This window comes from Zingiber officinale, chromosome 2A (genome assembly GCF_018446385.1).
Source record: "Zingiber officinale cultivar Zhangliang chromosome 2A, Zo_v1.1, whole genome shotgun sequence".
Taxonomy (NCBI): Eukaryota; Viridiplantae; Streptophyta; class Magnoliopsida; order Zingiberales; family Zingiberaceae; genus Zingiber; species Zingiber officinale.
The window spans coordinates 140,722,125-140,729,749 of NC_055988.1; the positions used below are offsets into that span (position 1 = coordinate 140,722,125).

Here is a 7,625-nt window from a genome sequence, read left to right on the forward strand (position 1 = left end):
AGTAGGAACACCTCAAATCTCGATGCATGCGGGTCCCGCCTGGGTGGACCACAAATCGAAAGCGATGAGCCTCCTGAAGTAGCTCCTGTAAGACCGGATGAGACTGAGGTACGCATAATCTGCCTCGGAAGTATATAATACCCTCCTCGTCTCGTGTGAACTCGGTCTGCTGCCCAGAAGCTATCGGCTGCCTATAAATTGCAAATGTTGTTCACCAACCGGCCCTATCGGATCCTCACCCTGATGGACGACTGAGCAATCATGGTAACAAGAATACCCTGCTCTGTCGGTCCCTGCTCCTCAAGGCCCAATTCGGAGAATCCCTGAATCAAGTCCGTAACCACAACTTGATGGCAAGCCAAAGTCCCTCTAGACTTCCGGCTAAGTGCATCGGTAACCATATTAGCTTTCCTCGGGTGATAGCTAATGGTACAAATCGTAATCCTTCAGGAACTTCATCCATCTCCTCTGTCGAAGATTAAGTTCCTGCTGAGTGAACAGATATTTGAGACTCTCATGGTCAGTGAAAATCTCAATGTAATAATATCATACAGGTAATGTCGCCAAATCTTCAGGGCAAAAATAATAGCGACTAGCTCCAGATCATGTACAGGGTAGTTCTTCTCATGCTTCTTCAACCGACGAGAAGCATAGGAGACTACTCTATTGTGCTGCATCAGAACAGCGCTCAAACCTTGAATAGATGCGTCGGTGTAGAGGACATATCCGTCCTCTCCAGAAAGTAAAACCAAAACTGAAGTCGATACTAATCTCCGCTTCAGCTCTTGGAAGCTGGTCTCGTAGTCCTCGGATCACATGAACTTCACGCCTTTCCTGGTCAGGCGTGTCAGTGACATAGCTAACCGTGAGAAACCCTCAACGTATCTCCGGAAATATCGAGCCAAACAAAGGAAGTTGCGAGCCTCTTCTATAGACTCCGTTTACTCCCAACGGTAACAACCTCGATCTCCTGTGGAACCACAGTATACTCCTACTGGTCATCATGTGTCTCAAACATCTCACAGAAGACACCCAAAACACGCATTACTGATCGTCGCATATAGATGTTCTCGTCGAGACAATCTCTAGATCTATGCAAAGGTGGTGCACGTGACTCACCTCGGATCAGAAATAGATCACCACAACGTCAGCAAAGACAATGGAAACCAATCCAAACATCCTAGGGATACCCAAATCATCGAGTCCATGATAACATCTAGGGCACCGCAAGCACTAATGGTAAAACCAAGACACATAATGTCCGTATCACAGACATTCCTAACAATAAGATCCCCAACAATAAACAGATCTAATCACCAACGATATATAATCACCAAAGAATAGCTCCTCCAGTGTGAGAACAACGCTCCATCACACGAAATACCACAAATGTGGGAGCAACGCTCTACCACAAGAAATCCTCCATATGTGGGAGCAACGCTCCACCACAAATAATCCGAAAATGTATCTGCAATAGATATGGGAGCAATGCTCCGCTGTAAGCAATCCGCAATAGGTGGGAGTAACGCTCCACCACAGACAATCCATAACATGTGTGGGAGCAACGCTCCACCACCAACAATACATAAGTGTCCAAGGCACCTAACTATCTAGCTAGAGACTGCACGAGATCTCTCTACCACAGATCACTGTGGTTAGCCTAGGGTATCACAATCTAGTAATCAAACCAAATTCATAGTTCACTATATCATCATCCTAGTGGGTCGGTCACCCACTAATAGGAGAATTAGTTGACAGGATAATACAACTAATGTCATAATATAGACATTTAACATTCTACATTCCACATAAGTAGACTCATCATAATGCTACCAACCATACACCTAACACACGTGCACACACAACATAGGTATGATCAACATAATTCTCTAATTAGTGCACACCCAACATACTCACAATATAGGTGTAAATCACCGTGATATCTCCAACAATACATACCGAACCTGTGTGCATATATCATCGTAGGTAAAATCAACAATACCCCCAAACAACACTCACATGACAAATATACACATATGCCAAGAGTATAATCAACATATACTTCCAATGAGGCATACTAAAACCCAGGTGCATTCACAAATCACACATAATCAACAAGATACCTCAGATACCACACCAAACACATATGTACATATCACAACACCGATGTAGTCGACAAGATACTTCCAACATAACATTCACACTCATGTGCACATACCACGACACAGATTTATATCAATACGATACCTCCAATATGTCAATCAGCACGTACAGCTAACTAAATAGCTATAATCCACAAGAAACCTACAATAACCATATCTAGATGGGAATACTCACACTACCTGCAAATGAACTATCCATCATAGAACTCCCTCAACTCATAACAAACATATGTACACTTCATATATATGCATAATCAGCATATTTTAAATCCAATCTACCACACAAACCCTACGCCACCTTCTAAGTTATCCTACAAGATACAAACAGTCTAAATTTAAGGTACCCACGGAATAGGATAAATCAATCCTCTAAAAACTGACCAAAATCGACAATGATATTCGATCAACTCAGTCTTTTCCACGTCAGTACAAAACATATACTCAAATGTGCTCTAGATACCAAACTAAGCACAAACAACCCAAAGATCAGCATCTCCACAAAAATAGGGTATGATGGTCCTCTACTGATCGGTCCAACAAAACTAAATCGGCCATCTACCAACTGATCAAGATTACATTAATCCCCTTCAAGCAACTATGGTAAATCAAACTTCTACTGACCGATCTCACAAGAGTAGATCAATTATCTACTAATGAAATTAACTAAGATAATATGTTATACTACTGGCTAGGTCAACATAAAGATATAGATACTATCCACTACCCAGCTAATAAAAGCAGAGGCTGGTATGTGCCTCAATCTGCTAACCAACTAGTAATAACATAAGCTAAAAACTACTGATGTATGATATGATAAACCACCAGAAACTGTAACCCTTAATCTCTATCAATGTCGATCATCATTAGGGTTTTACCTAATACATAAAATATCTACTATCTCAACCATGATATACCACTAAACCTGCCTGATATACCACTAAACCATGAGTGGGGGTGTGTGCAGTACATGTAACTGGCGATGGGCTCAACCATAGTGGAGCCGACAATCGCACAACATGCAATCATGATGCATGTCACTATGCATAGCAAAAAATGATCAACATAACCATATCCATATATACAAAAATGGGTACTGTAATAGCGATGGTCACATACCAAAATCTAGAGTACACAGGTCAGATAGAATATCAAAACATATGTCCCGAACATAACAAGTATGGTATATCCTGATCAGCATAGAAAAATCCATATATATATAATATGGGTACCACAGTATCAGTAGGTCAAATCCACGGATCTAGGGCATACAGGTCCTCTATGGTATAGCAACCTAGATCCTAAACATATCTCCTTCCATAACATATGTACCAACAATATGCACATATCAAGAATCAAGGTCTAGGTACACGAATCATATATGATATACAAATAGAGGTACACAAGCCAGTCATGGCATAAAACCTAAGTATCAGATAATCTCGATACACATGACTGAAACCAAAAGTCCAGAACCTAGTCCTAACCTCAATAAAACATGGTATGTCACTTATTCTAGAAACTAAGATACTTATGGTAATACAGTACTCATGGCAATAAATCACATGATATAAGCACGGATACGTCACAGGCGATAAACCTAACATGCTATGGATATCAAACAGTGACATACCAAAGACAAACATGTTCATTGCTTGTAGTTATAAAATACTATGCATATCCAAAGACAATATCATAAAAGATAAGTCAAGAGGTACCCGCCTTCCGATGTAGATCGAGCTAATCAACCTCTATGTCGAAGTGCTCGTCCTGAATCCGAATCCTATAATAAATCATATGATTTAGCTAAGTTTTATTGTAAACCAAAATAGCTAAACCTAATTCTTCATTTACCCGGAACCCTAATTATTCCATCATTCGATATGATCTATATTAGTATCCGATTCAAGTCCAAATTCCCAGTAGCAAGACTTAGATCAGAACATAATTTAGGTAATCAATGCTTACCCTATCCTCAAGTTTATCCAAAAATCTCCCACCATACTGCAGCCACCCTATCAATAAGCACTTCTTGATCAATTTGACAAGAATTCAAAATGCTAAAATACTATGAATCAGATCTAGGTCCCATATAGAGATCAAATGAATACCATCGTCAGAAATCAAATGGGAAACAGAACAGAGGCACAAATGCTCACCATGTTCTACTTATACTCGCATCCAAATCCTTGTCGATCTCCCTGCATGAACAATGTCGGGAGAAGAGGCACAAGCAAGACAGTGATCGGGTGATGTAGCAGAGTCCGGTAATAGGAGTTGCGACGTACAGAGACGTGACAGAAGATCAAGTCTAGGCTCGGGAAAAGGAAACCTACAACCAGCCAGCACCTCTGTCAGCCTCCGATCAGGTCCACCGTCAGAGGAGGAAGGGAGTCTTCGGCGTCGGTGATTGTGAACCCAAACTAGGGCACGGAAGTCGGCTGTGATGGTCAGCTCTGGCAGCACAGAGGGAAGAAGGGTTCGGCCAGCGGAAGCTAGCGGCGTCGCGTCGGCCAGAGGAGAGAAAGAGGGCGTCGGGAGGCGCTAGGGCACAGGCGATGTGCTGGCTTCCTGTGGCCGGTGATCGGCGCACGGCTCGGCACGGATGAGGGGGAGAGGAGATCGGCTCTAGGAGGAAGAATGAGAAGAGAAGAATTGGTGCACCGGCGCCGGTAGGGCAAAGATCGGCGTCGCAAGGGCTCGGGAGGAAACCGTCGGCACGGGTAAGAGCACGGCGTCGGGGAGAAAGAAAAAGAAATAGGAAAAGAAAAAGGAAATTAAGAAAATATACATTTCCTCGCTTAAATAGGTAGCCTAAATAGACTTTTCCCGGCCCCGTTTTTATCCCCGTTAACTCGTCCGTACGAGTTCCGAAAAATTCCCGAAAAATGTTCAAAAATTCCGGAAATTTCCCTTATTAATATTCGCCTATTTTCGGTATTTTACACCTAAGCTCAACCTCTTATCATAGCCACCAAGCTTAAATCTTAACCTTGGCGGAGTCATATATTTTAGAACCTTCCTACATAAGGTTCTAAAATTCTCCTTAACTATTATGCCTTCCTTCAAAGGTTCATCATGAAATCGTCTATGTGAATCCTTTGCAACATGTTCCTTGCAACCAAAATGCTCAACAAAGAATTGGTTAGTAGCATTAGATATATTAAATAAAAGCATACTACTATCAATTAAAGGAAAAATTGAATCATTGAGCATGGGTGTTACTGAAGGAAATGATTCTTGGGGCTTTGCATCCATTACATAAGTCCCTACATTACCCTCATCATTCATATCTAGTCCTGCATTATCTATAAAATCAAATTGTTGTGTGAACCATGGAAATGATGCTTGGGGCATTGCCCCTACACTTCCTTCCACAACTTCATCAATAGCAAGCTAAAGGGAAGACTCCTCTTAATTATTGACAATAGGAGGTATTTGAATTAGAAAAGTGCACTCCTCTATTAGATTCTTTGTTTCATTTTCCCCAAGCTCATTTACATTATCATTATTCATTTCATCTAATTGAGACTAAGAGTCTTTTAAACTGTCCCATATTTCCCATAATCTATCTTCCAAGGTGTGGGAAGAAGCTCCTATATCTTGTTCCTCAAGCTCATATTCATGTATAATGCTCATCTGAGGGTCCTCCCAAGTTGAGAGTAGAGTTGGTGTTCCATTGTAAGATGAGTCTATATTGTTGCTCTTAATCATTTTCTTAATAGCCTCGAGCATTTGAGCTTGATTGGCCAAAATTTCTTCCACCATCTTTTCCAATCTATCTTCTTGAGATGGTGGTTGAACTTCCAATGTCGGGTCGAACAAATTCATCCTTCCTTTTTGTAATTATTTTCAAAAAAAATTTAGGGATTCCTTCGGTTGGATATTTAAGAATGTGAATTTGAATAGGCCATTTTATTAAACATTCTTTGAAGCTCTTCTAATGATTTCATCAGATTATTGATCCTTAAATAAGTTACAATGGAATGACCCGTTACTTTACAAGCCTCACAATAACCTTGCTCCGGCCTCTAATTGTAGTTGGGGAGGGAACCCCATAAGGACAGGTCAAATAATGATGGACAAGTACTTTCCACATAACCTATTGTAAAACAAATATCATAAAAAATAATATAAGAATTCATGTTTGCATTTTGGTTCAACCTATAAATTAGAGAAATCAACTTTGCCTTCAAGGAGTCCATGTCTATATGAAAGGGAATGTGTTAGAAACAGATAGACATGAAGTAACAAAATTAAAGTAGGAAAGAATCATTATCTGAAAGGAAATATAATGCAAAGATGAAAAATAAGGCATAGAGAATAATGAATGAAATAATTAAAGAATTAAAGAGCTAAAGAATTAAAGAATTGAAGTAATTACCTAAATAAACTCTAATACAAATAACTAGATTTAAAACACTCAGTCCCTGACAACGGCACCAAAAACTTAATGTGATGAACCGTAAGCACACGGTCGTCTTCAAGTAATAAAATTTATAAGTCGATCCCATGAGGATTGAAGATTAAATGCTAGTTGGTTTTACACTTCGAATTTAGATAGACAAAATCGATAAGTGTTTGTTTTGAGATTTTCAACTAAATTGTGAAAGTAAAAGAAAGTAAATTGTGGAAGTGCTTAGTTCAGTAAATGTTCTAGGTCGTTGGTTTCATTGTGATGGTGAATGTTGTGCTATGAATTTGCCCTTCACTAGTTCTCTACTTATATGATTGTAGGACAATCTAAATTACTACCGAATATCATCCTGTGACAGTGTATTAGAGTACTTCTCCTGCTAGTAACCAAGATGCTATCAAGTGAAGAAGTAATATAGAGAGTCTAAGTTTTCAGTAGAGTACCTCCTGTCACAAGGTCTCCCCTGGGTTTACATCTCTGGATTACGTAGGTCACTTGCATAGCATATCATTAGGAGAAGCCCATTAGGTCAAGTGATTGACTTGTCCATACATAAAATTATTTTCTCTTAGGAGATTATGTTCCATGTAGAAGGATAGTTACCTTAGATACTCAACTCCAAACAAGTATCCTAAAGTCATGCCAAGCTATATTAGAACATATACTCAGAAGAGACAGCAAACTATGCATCTATCCAATGAAAATTTAGGTTCATGCTCAGACCCAGATATAGACACATAGCAATGTATCTATTACAGAAATGAGATCTATGCATACAGAAATGCAATCTAGATAGATAAATTCATGTCCTTAAAGAAAGTCTTCTTACACGCATTTCATCAAACAAAACATATGCATACAAGCTTCAGCAAATAAGGAGCTGGCAATTCAATAAAGTTTACAGCATCCACACTTTATAATTACTCCATATGTCCTAGAATAGTTTAAATCTACTTCATAATAGCTAGAAATGCAATCCAAAGACTCATAATAATAGAAATCCAAGAGAAGGAGGAGGAAATCTTATCCTTTGATGTTGAGTTAAGCCT

General features: G+C 39.6%; 1 long non-coding RNA gene across 1 annotated transcript; it reads right to left on the reverse strand.

Annotated features, from left to right (window-relative positions):
- Positions 1-3,881: 3,881 nt before the first annotated feature.
- Positions 3,882-4,579, reverse strand: LOC122040087. Its single transcript, XR_006128502.1, has 4 exons — positions 4,448-4,579; positions 4,319-4,360; positions 4,128-4,174; positions 3,882-3,942 (listed from the first exon to the last, which is right to left on the reverse strand). It is a non-coding gene; the product is annotated as an uncharacterized LOC122040087 (long non-coding RNA).
- Positions 4,580-7,625: the final 3,046 nt, after the last annotated feature.